The 11,134-nt window shown below is 40.8% G+C and overlaps 1 pseudogene; it reads right to left on the reverse strand.

Moving 5' to 3' along the window:
- Window positions 1-8,074, reverse strand: part of LOC142068502 (dynein axonemal heavy chain 9-like) — a 33,106-nt pseudogene extending 25,032 nt beyond the window's left edge.
- Window positions 8,075-11,134: the final 3,060 nt, after the last annotated feature.

Consider the following 11,134-nt stretch of genomic DNA (forward strand, 5'->3'; position numbering starts at 1 on the left):
CATATGCTTAGAAGGGAAATCTAAATAGGACTTCCTGTTTAAATCTGTTGCTAAACTCATGCTGTTTAACATGAAAGATACAATGTATTTATTGAAGTAGGGCTCCTTAGAGGTTAAGGAGGTGATCCATGGAGACTATCTCATAACTTTTCCTTAGCTGCCATTCATTAAATATGTTCCATCTCATGAACCATGAATCATTTCATTTTTAAGTACACTTTTATTTCCTTTAAATTTACCTAAAATTTTATTAGATTCAGCCTGTACAGCACTGACAGACAGCCCGCATACATTTAAAACATTCCCAGTGGAGAAGCATAAAACATTTAAAATCTATATTTGATCTGACAACAGCAGCACCACGTTTGAATTAGAAACACATTACACATAAATGAAGATAAAGAGTATGCAAGTGTCACTCCCATTTTGGTGAAGTGGGCTTTAAATTATCAGATTCATCCAGAATACATTACCAAGAAACATTGAATTGTTATCTTTAGACAGCCTCTTCTAAGAGTTTACAATTTCTCAGTTCAGTGAAGCTTACCACCAGCTTGTTATCAGAACAAAAAACGAAAAATCATTTGGTTCAGAGCACAGAACTGATCTCACCTCAAAAAAAGTACACATTTTCTTCTGATAACAGATAGTTCATTGGACTGCAGAGGTGCCACTTCATGCTTTACAGTGAAGGCAATCTTTTTTATGGTTCTTCCACTTTTGAGGTAATTCCTCACCACATTACAAACAGATATTGTTGGTCAGTAATACCTCAAACAACCCGCCCCTCACAGAAAAACACACACACACACACACACACACAACACAAACACACACACTCCGCAACCCCTTTTCTTTTTTCTAGCTGACTTTGGATCATTCACTCTTCATAGAATATCAGGGTTGGAAGGGACCTCAGGAGGTTATCTAGTAAAACCTCCTGCTCAAAGCAGGACCAATCCCCAACTAAATCACCTTCTTATTTAGTACCAAACCTGGACTCATCACTCCTGGTAATTTCCAAAACATAATTATGACAAAAATAAAGTGTATTTACAATATTCTGGATTTTCTAGTTAGAACATGATTATGTATTTGAATTTTGAAAATAAACAGCACTACCAAAAACAAGTACCAGACACTTCAATTATGCAACAACACACTATTAATTAGGTTGGTTTTAAAGACTAACAGATTTTTACTTATTTGGTTTATATAATTTAGGGCTCAAACCTACAAACACTTGGTACTGGATGTTACTGTACTTCCCATTAACTCCCAGTAGTCAGCACTATATCCAATAGGAAGTGCTTTCAGAATTTGGCCCTCCCATATCCAGAAACTCAGCTGTGTTTCAGCAAGGATTTGCTTGTTCACAATTTTTCTTCTAGCCCAAAGAGGTCACATAACTTGCCTGAGTTCCACAGATCCCCAAACCTTATCTACACTACAGAAAATACCTGTTGCTGACAACAGGCATCACCAAACAGGTGCAGCTGAAGTAATGCTGAACATAAAGAAGCTGTAAGTGTACCCAGGGATGAGACATGTTTAGCACTGTTTCATTACACATGGTCAATCCCTTCAGGTTAAAGGCAGATACACAAAAGCAAATAGTTGTTTTTTGTTAGGCGTTGGGTTTTTTTTGGTAGCACAGACAATGCTTTTGAGAGCAACTTTGGCTTGAACCCCATACTACCAGCTCTTTACTGTCACTAGACCACATTGCCTTTCCAGAATCGTATTGCTGAAAAATGGGTTTCTGATTCTTATTTGATGCAAGGTTTGACATTTACCTGGGCTACAAGCTTAATAAACACAAGCAATCTACTGACAATACACCCATAAATAAGGACACAGAGAAATCTGTCTATAAATTGCACATTAAAGAACACATTTCCATAGTAAAACCATGTTTTCCAACAAGTATTTAGACTGCCTGAAAGATTAGAATTGAAAAGTAAAGCAATCAGTTTGAAAGGTCCTGCAGTTTCATACCCAGCACAGATCGACATATTTCCTGGAAATTGTGCTGGGGGAAGGAGGGGGAAAAACCCAAAACCTATCTGTTTCATGCACAGAGCTTTGATCTTTCGAAAAATGAGGATGAAAGCAAGGTTCCAGTTTCACAGAGAATGTTCTAACTTGTAAAACACCCAATCTAATATTATAATCATGCCATTCACACTGACATAACTTTTGGTATACCAAACTTTCTTAACAAACCCCTATATTACAGATTATGGCCCACCTTTTCAAATAGTGGCCTTTCAATTAGCACATACAAAATCAGACTATTTGTGCACAGTTTCTGCATGTGTGTGTTCAAACATATTTGTTTATGCAAATGAGATTATTAGGCACCAAATTACTCAATTTGCATATACAAACAAATAGTGCCCTGATCCCGCAAAACGTCGTCTTTGCAAGATCAGGGCCCAATCCAACAGTTGTGCACAGAAAACTTCCCACTGCAAAAACCACGGCATAGTTGAAACTCCTTTGAAAATTGAGTTTTAGGTATCTTATTCATAAAAATTAACATTGAAATGAAATTAACACACAACTTCTTAGCCTTGGAACATTTTTAAAATGTTTGCCCTTTTTATCAAGATTTAACTAAAACCTAAATATAAACATAAAAATGGAAATTAAATTTTTCAAGCATTTCTCTACATTTTTGCAACTCAAAAATTCCTTAAGTTTTTTTACATAAATATCACAGAAGTTTGTGCTCAGTTTGAAATAACTGATTTTGTTATTTTGATAAACATATTTCAGAACAATTAAGATACTGAACTTTAAAACTCTTCAGCACATGTGAAACATGACTTTATACTGAATACATATTGTTACATGTAATAATTTCAGTGCATTACTTGGAGTATTATTAGAGGTAATCAGAACATGTGGGGGGAAAAACATAAAAAGCTAGCCACATCTCTTCTTTTTTCAATCAAAATTGTTTTTAATCTAAATTTCCCTATCAGTTCTAGTGATTATTGTTATTACATTCATTAATAAAATTCCATAAAACACAATAATCTATTTGTTTTGGTGGTTTTATTCTCACTGATTTAGAAGCCTGATTCAAAGTCCATTTAAGTCAGTGGAAAGACTCTGATTAACTGAAATGGGCTTTGGATCAGGCTCTTGAGGCTGATAATAAGATCATCTTATTGGTGGAAACAAAAACAGAATGTTTATAAAAGGACAATGAAATTCATTTAATTAAAAACAACAACATTATGGGTCATATTGGGTTTATAGCTTGTCAGCCCCAGATCATGGTGGCATATCCTATTCTTTCTAGTCTTGTGTCTGGATCTGGGTCCCTTTCAGTCCCTGGGTTTTTACTAGAAATGACCCTAAAGCCAAACATTTCTAAACTTTGGGAAGTTCACAGTCATACACGGTAGCCCTGGTCTATCCAAAAGTTTTAGCTGTGAATTGTTCTTTCGTATCTGCTCCACAGTGTACAAGAGATTGTTAGCAGTGCTGGTGACTAAACAGATCCACTATGGATTACAGTCTGTGATGGGGAGCACACCAGATACCAGGGCAACCATGTCACTACGGTAGCCAGAGGGATTTCAGAGGAGTTCCGCTGCCTTTAATGACCAAGGGAGTCATTGGGGAAGAATTCCTTCCTCCCAGCCTTGACAGTGAAGAGATTCCCACCCCATTCACAGCATGGCCACTAAGGCCAAGAGCATCATTTTACAATCTCCCTGAGGAAAGGGCACCGGGTAGTTGTGCTGCCCCAGGAGCTGACCAGACTGGGACTCCTGATTCCCCCTTGAGCTCCAGAGGGGAAACTAATCTGCACCAGCACCATAGCTGCAGCAAACTATTTCCCCCTTTGCAAAGACTTAGCTGTGCTTGCTGATGCATTGGGGGGCAGAGCCTTAACTCTACTGATCATGCACCCATCCAACCAGTAGAGGCTGCAGTGGCCTACAGCTTTTACGAAAGATTCCAATGGCTTTTTAATGTAAAACTAATCCTGCAGCCCTGGAAATGGAGAGACAATAATACTGTATGACTGCATGAGAGCTAGAACTTGAAAATGAGTGGGCTCAATACAGGGATAACGGGGTGAAAGTCTATGGCCTGTGATATACTGGTCAGACTAGATGATCTAATGGTCCCTTTCTAGCCTTCAAATCTATGTATTCATGAACCACCTACTCTAGTTTAATTATCCCAGCAGAGTGAAATGCATAAGGGAAACAAAACGCGTAAGTGGTGGAACACACGTTACATTTTCAAAACCCTTTCCATTTCTGTAACTTGAGGCGTTGTTAATACAAGAAAATCACCTTTCAATAGATATATTAATTCTTTAGTGAACCAATAATTTATATCTGTTTGGGGTAGCTATCCCACCTACCCACCCACAGACCTTTTCATTGTAACTTTATCCTTGGAGTACACTGATAACACTGTATTGGAAAGCAGTTCTCTGTTAAAATGATGAAGGAAATTGAAGAACATAGGGCAAAATCCTGGAAATCCTGACTAGAGTGAATCTTCCCCTTCTCCCCCATACATATCAACCCCTTTAAGTTAGGGGGAGTTTTGCACAGATTGTGACAAAGGACTGCAGATTTTGACCTATGATCCATTGTTTGATTTTTAAAAATACAGATCCAAGTTTAATATCTCTCAAAATTAAGCTAACAAGGGTAGAAAAACAACAAAAAGTTTTGGTACAAGTATGACAAAAAGCGTTGTGTGTGTTACACAGAGTCCTTACCTCCAATTCTGTATAGATCTGTTTCGGTAGCTGCTGCCCATAGGTTCTGAGTAGCTCAGCAGTTGATTTTAAAGGTCTGAAAATGTTATAATGTGGATTGACAATCCTGTATAGCCATCAGATGCTCCAGTATTTCAACCAGAATGAGGCAGCCTCCTCCTTTCACTGTCTTAACTAAACCTTTTTCAGTTTCATGAATGGATTTCTCTAGCTCAGTAACACTAATGATATATAATGTGAGAAAGTGTCAACAGTTAATTAGCATGGAGCCTGTGAAAACTGAAGGCAAGCCACACACATCAATTATATTAATGAACAAGTAAATGCAATCAAATCAAATGTAGAAGCATTGTGTTAAGTTTTTACAAGATGAGAACTGTATTTCACAGGCACTACAGCCGCTGTCTCTGTGGGCAGGATGTGGTACCATCTGGCCCTGCCTCCCCTTTTTTCTTCTCCCAGTGCATCTGCTCAGGTGGCAGCCAGGGGCTGGCTCCAGGTCCGCCCAAGGAGGGCAGAGGGGCTAGCTAGCACTGCCGGTTGTGGTGAAGGATCCAGAAAGGCATCTAGACAGGGGACGTGCAACGCCAGGGTCCACTCACTGTACAGGACGATCAAGCTGGGGAGAATGCAAATTACTCCTTTTAAAAGTGTAGCCAGGGTCAGCTCTTACTTCTTTCCTCTGTGTTACTCAAAGTACGGTATTCATTATACCTTTATTATTGTTTGTATTCTTGTTGTGCCAGCACACCTCCATCCACTGCTGCTCAGGTGGTGAACCCCCTTCCTTCACCAGCATGGCTCTGCCTCTTAAGTATTCATTCAGCCATAAACGCATAATAGGCAAATGGCGAAGCATTAGAAATCCATAGTACTTGTGGCAAGTTAAAAAGCCATTAGAATAAAAAAATAAATAAGAAATAACTAATATGTTTTACTTATATGCCACCTTCCATCTGAAGACCTCAAAGCACTTTACTAACAATAATAAATTAAGACAACACTTCAGTGAGGTAGGTAAATATAACTATCCACATTTTACACATGAGGAAACTCAAGCACAAAGAAATTATGTCTCTTGCCTCAGGTCACATACAAGTCTATGACAGAGCTGGGGTCACTCTGTGTTTTTGCTTCCAGTCTTCCTTTCCCTTCTTTGGCCAAAGGATTAAATTTCCAACAAAGCCAGTTAAGAGAATGCAGAGTAGCTTACCTGTGAGTTACATGGTTGAGTAGACATTCCTTAAACATCCAACTCCATTTTTAATAATATTCATCCAAGACATTTCAAAGGGCTTAATATTAACCGGGGACCAGCCATTGAAAGTCTGATTTTCAAATTCACTAACTTCCTGTACAGTGTTACATAAATATTGATGCTAAAATAAATAAATATATATATATATATATAATTAGCATTTTTAATTTAATCTACAAAATAATATAATGATTTCATAGCTCTTCTATCAGCATGAGAAAGAGAAATACAACAAACCACAAAAACTAAAATACTTGTTCTTTAAAGTGTGCTAACTTGGGAAAGCATTTCTGAAGCCCATATTCTGCATACAATTACAGCTCCTCGGTATTAAGAAATCTTTCACAGAACAAGAACCGCTTCATAAATTCAGATTTATCATCCATCCATAAGTAGCTGTATTTGTTAAAGTGGCTTTGATTCTCTTGGACATTAACAGTGACCGATTGCACTCTGCTCATGATTTCTTCCAGGGTATCCATCTGATCCACATCTTGCTTAAGTGCAAATAAAATTGAAGGGTGAGTGGAGCCAGTGATTTAATGTAAATTAAGAAGAGGTGGGCTGGAAGCCAAACCATAAGATACCTGCAAGGACTCAAGAAGTTAGCCCAGTGGCAAGTGAATAACCCAACATGCCAGTTAGCAATCAGGTTGGCTGTATGCTGCTTGAATAAACTGAACGTGATTGCTTGGGGTTTAATAATTTCTATTTTATCCATCATGCCAACATCTTGAAGTGCTTACAAAAAAAAACAAATCAGTCAGTGTCTATTTGTCATCATCTGACCACAAAACATATCACTGTTATTACCCATACCCACTGAGAAGTTACCCACCAAGCTGTTGACCTATATAAAACATAAAGAGCCTTATTTCAACCAAGTCCTAAATGCCTCCAGAGTCGGCCTCTGCTGGATCTCAAGAGACTGAATTCCAGAGACAGGGTCCTCAGACCCAGCACCAAGAATTCCCTGTTGCCCAAGCACAGGGTTTAAATCCCTGCAGACAGACAGCAAAAGTGGATGACTGATGTTATGTCATCTTGGTAAGAGATTATTTTGGCTGAAGCTATAATGGCAGGTACAATGGAGACCATAAAGCTCAGTATCTCCATATTGTAGGCTCCACCCTGTGACTGGCTTCTGAAGGCTGTATTCAAGCCCCTTCCCACACCTTCTCTTCTCCTAAGACTCACTCTCCAGCTGCCCTCCCTTCTTTCCCCCGCCCTTCCCTTCCCAAATATTCCCTTTCCTTTCCTCTCCTCTCTCTGGTTACCTAATCCTCTGCTAACAAAACCCCATCCCACCAAATTAAAAACCTCCAATAGCCTCCCCAAAAGCCTCCAAAAAATCGTCAAACCACATGGCACTGATGTGGCTTTTCCAAACCATCACATTGTTTACTCTGCTTGCGTGTTGTGGGCCTTTCCCCACCCTGTCTCTCTCTTGCAGTGTTGCCAGTTCTCCCAATTTTAATGCATCTCTTTACATGTACTGGTTTTCTTAAAGCCCCAGCTGCTGGTAGCAGGAGATTGCCTGAGAATCTCAGCTCTTACTTTTTAAAAAGTGTCAAGCCTTCGTAGTTGCAGAGAAACCCTTGAAAATGTGACCAAGTGCACCCTAAAGGCTTGGAAACCAGAAAGCAAATAAAAAGAAGTTAATGTGTGGGGGGTTTGTCAATAATCAAATGATTTTTTAGTCGATCTCACAACTTTTGGGGGGTCTGACTTGTGATATCTGAATGTGGGGTCAGCAATACTGGTTTTATCTATTTAGATTTTAAGCTGTTCAGGGCAGAAACAGCCATTGGCTAGCACAATGGGGCCCTATTCTCAACTGGCTCCTCAGGGCTACCGTAATACAAACATAAATAAATCAGCAAAGGACATAAGGACAATTTAATGAAAAATACTCTTCTTGGGTTCTGTGCAGCTTCTTTGTGCTGCTCAACAAATGCAATCTGGTTGTGGAGCCTGCCACAATGCGAAGGATGCTCTGGTGGCACAGTTGGTCTTTTGGCTGTTATGCCATCTACCCCTCCCTCCTCAGCCAACATCAGGGCTATTGGGGCAGAACAGGAGATGTGACCAGATCTTCCCCAAATTCCGTTGACATTCCAGCCTCCTGAACCAGTACAGCTTAGAGCAAACCACCTCCAAACACGCTGTTCTAACTTACTCAGGGGACTGGCCCAGCACACAGTTGGGCCAGGAGTGGGGAAATGGGGAAGTGGGGAAAGGTGAGCTTTATTCCACCTCTGCAGAGTCCCAGGCCAACCTGAGCTGTGAAGCTCCTTAGCTGCAACCAAGGGTTAGTCCCTAAAATATTATCAATTCCCATCAGCGTTGCTTGGTTTAGTTGCTTTTTAAACGTTTTTTGTTTAAACTTCATGATGTATTTCACAACACTGCTACTTCTATATAGTTTATATGGCTGTGACCTACCTACATTTTATCTGTTCTTTCTCGGTGGCCTGCATATCTGAGATTGGATTTTAGCACTTGCTTGTGACTGCCATAAATCATAGAATCATAGAATATCAGGGTTGGAAGGGACCTCAGGAGGTCATCTAGTCCAACCCCCTGCTCAAAGCAGGACCAATCCCCGACTAAAGCATTCCAGCCAGGGCTTTGTCAAGCCTGACCTTAAAAACTTCTAAGGAAGGAGATTCCATCACCTCCCTAGGTAACGCATTCCAGTGTTTCACCACCCTCCGAGTGAAAAAGTTTTTCCTAATATCCAACCTAAACCTCCCCCACTGCAACTTGAGACCATTACTCCTCGTTCTGTCATCTGCTACCACTGAGAACAGTCTAGATCTATCCTCTTTGGAACCCCCTTTCAGGTAGTTGAAAGCAGCTATCAAATCCCCCCTCATTCTTCTCTTCTGCAGACTAAACAATCCCAGTTCCCTCAGCCTCTCCTCATAAGTCATGTGCTCCAGCCCCCTAATCATTTTTGTTGCCCTCCGCTGGACGTTTTCCAATTTTTCCACATCCTTCTTGTAGTGTGGGGCCCAAAACTGGACACAGTACTCCAGATGAGGCCTCACCAATGTCGAATAGAGGGGAACGATCACGTCCCTCAATCTGCTGGCAATGCGCCTACTTAAACATCCCAAAATGCCATTGGCCTTCTTGGCAACAACGGCACACTGTTGACTCATATCCAGCTTCCCTCATCCATTGTAACCCCTAGGTCCTTTTCTGCAGAACTGCTGCCTAGCCATTCGGTCCCGAGTCTGTAGCGGTGCATGGGATTCTTCTGTCCTAAGTGCAGGACTCTGCACTTGTCCTTGTTGAACCTCATCAGATTTCTTTTGGCCCAATCCTCTAATTTGTCTAGAGCCCTCTGTATCCTATCCCTCCCCTCCAGCGTATCTACCTCTCCTCCCAGTTTAGTGTCATCTGCAAACTTGCTGAGGTTGAAATCCACACCATCCTCCAGATCATTGATGAAGATATTGAACAAAACCGGCCCGAGGACCAACCCTTGGGGCACTCCACTTGACACTGGCTGCCAACTAGACATGGAGCCATTGATCGCTACCTGTTGAGCCCGACAATCTAGCCAGCTTTCTGTCCATCTTATAGTCCATTCATCCAGCCCATACCTCTTTAACTTGCAGGCAAGAATACTGTGGGAGACCATGTCAAAAGCTTTGCTAAAGTCAAGGAACAACATGGCCACTGCTTTCCCCTCATCCATAGAGCCAGTTATCTCGTCATAGAAGGCAATTAGATTAGTCAGGCATGACTTGTCCTTGGTGAATCCATGCTGACTGTTCCTGATCACTTTCCTCTCCTCTAAGTGCTTCAGAATCGATTCCTTGAGGACCTGCTCAATGAAAAATGATAACTTTCCAGTTATCCGGGACTTCCCCCGATTGCCGTGAGTTTTCAAAGATAATGGCCTCTGGCTCTGCAATCACATCCGCCAACTCCTTTAGTACTCTCGGATGCAGTGCATCCGGCCCCACAGACTTGTTTGGGACTATTTAGAAAAGCTGGACGAGCACCACTTCTTTCTCCACAGAGGGCTGGTCACCTCCTCCCCATGCTGTGCTGCCCAGTGCAGTAGTCTGGGAGCTGACCTTGTTCATGAAGACAGAGGCAAAAAAAAGCATTGAGTACCTTAGCTTTTTCCACATCCTCTGTCACTAGGTTGCCTCCCTCATTCAGTAAGGGGCCCACACTTTCCTTGACTTTCTTCTTGTTGCTAATATACCTGAAGAAACCCTTCCTGTTACTCTTAACATCTCTTGCTAGCTGCAACTCCAGGTGTGATTTGGCCTTCCTGATTTCACTCCTGCATGCCCGAGCAATATTTTTATACTCTTCCCTGGTCATTTGTCCAATCTTCCACTTCTTGTAAGCCTCTTTTTTGTGTTTAAGATCAGTAAGGATTTCACTGTTAAGCCAAGCTGGTCGCCTGCCATATTTACTCTTCTTTCTACACATCAGAATGGTTTGTCCCTGTAACCTCAATAAGGATTCTTTAAAATACACTGTGGAAAAAGGAAATGAAGCCAAAGCTGGGTACAAAATATTTTTAAATGTTCATTCAAATTAAAACTACAAAATTGTTTTAATATTTGCAAACCAGTTTGATTTACCGTCTGTGTACATTCACACAAACCTATACTTGTCTGTAGGAAAAGAAACTGCGGTGGACATTCATGCTAATAAGGATTCTGTGTAGCAAGGAGCAGAAACAACATCAGGTGATCTATGCGACCAATCACACAGCACAGAGAGCACACACTCACACCAAGAGCTGTAGCAAAGCAAATAGTTCTGAAGATTTACACAAGCTGAAACACAATTGCATAAATCATTGCTCACGAAAGTTTAATTAATTAATGAACACATTTGTAAACACCAAGACTGGTAGAGGATTCTTCACAAACAAAAGCAGAGGCTAAATCCATGAAAGTAATTGTCCTCTGCAAATAGGTCAGCCAGCTCCAGACTTCAGTGTGGACTGGCCATCATGCTGTAAGCTCGGCAAGCAAACTAGAGAGGGTTAAAAAACAAAACAAAAAACATGCAGAGCAATTTCAAGAGCACCTTCTGGTGGCTGAACGAAAGTACTGGATGTAGAAATACAAGAAGGA

Source organism: Caretta caretta, chromosome 11 (genome assembly GCF_965140235.1).
Source record: "Caretta caretta isolate rCarCar2 chromosome 11, rCarCar1.hap1, whole genome shotgun sequence".
Classification (NCBI taxonomy): domain Eukaryota; kingdom Metazoa; phylum Chordata; order Testudines; family Cheloniidae; genus Caretta; species Caretta caretta.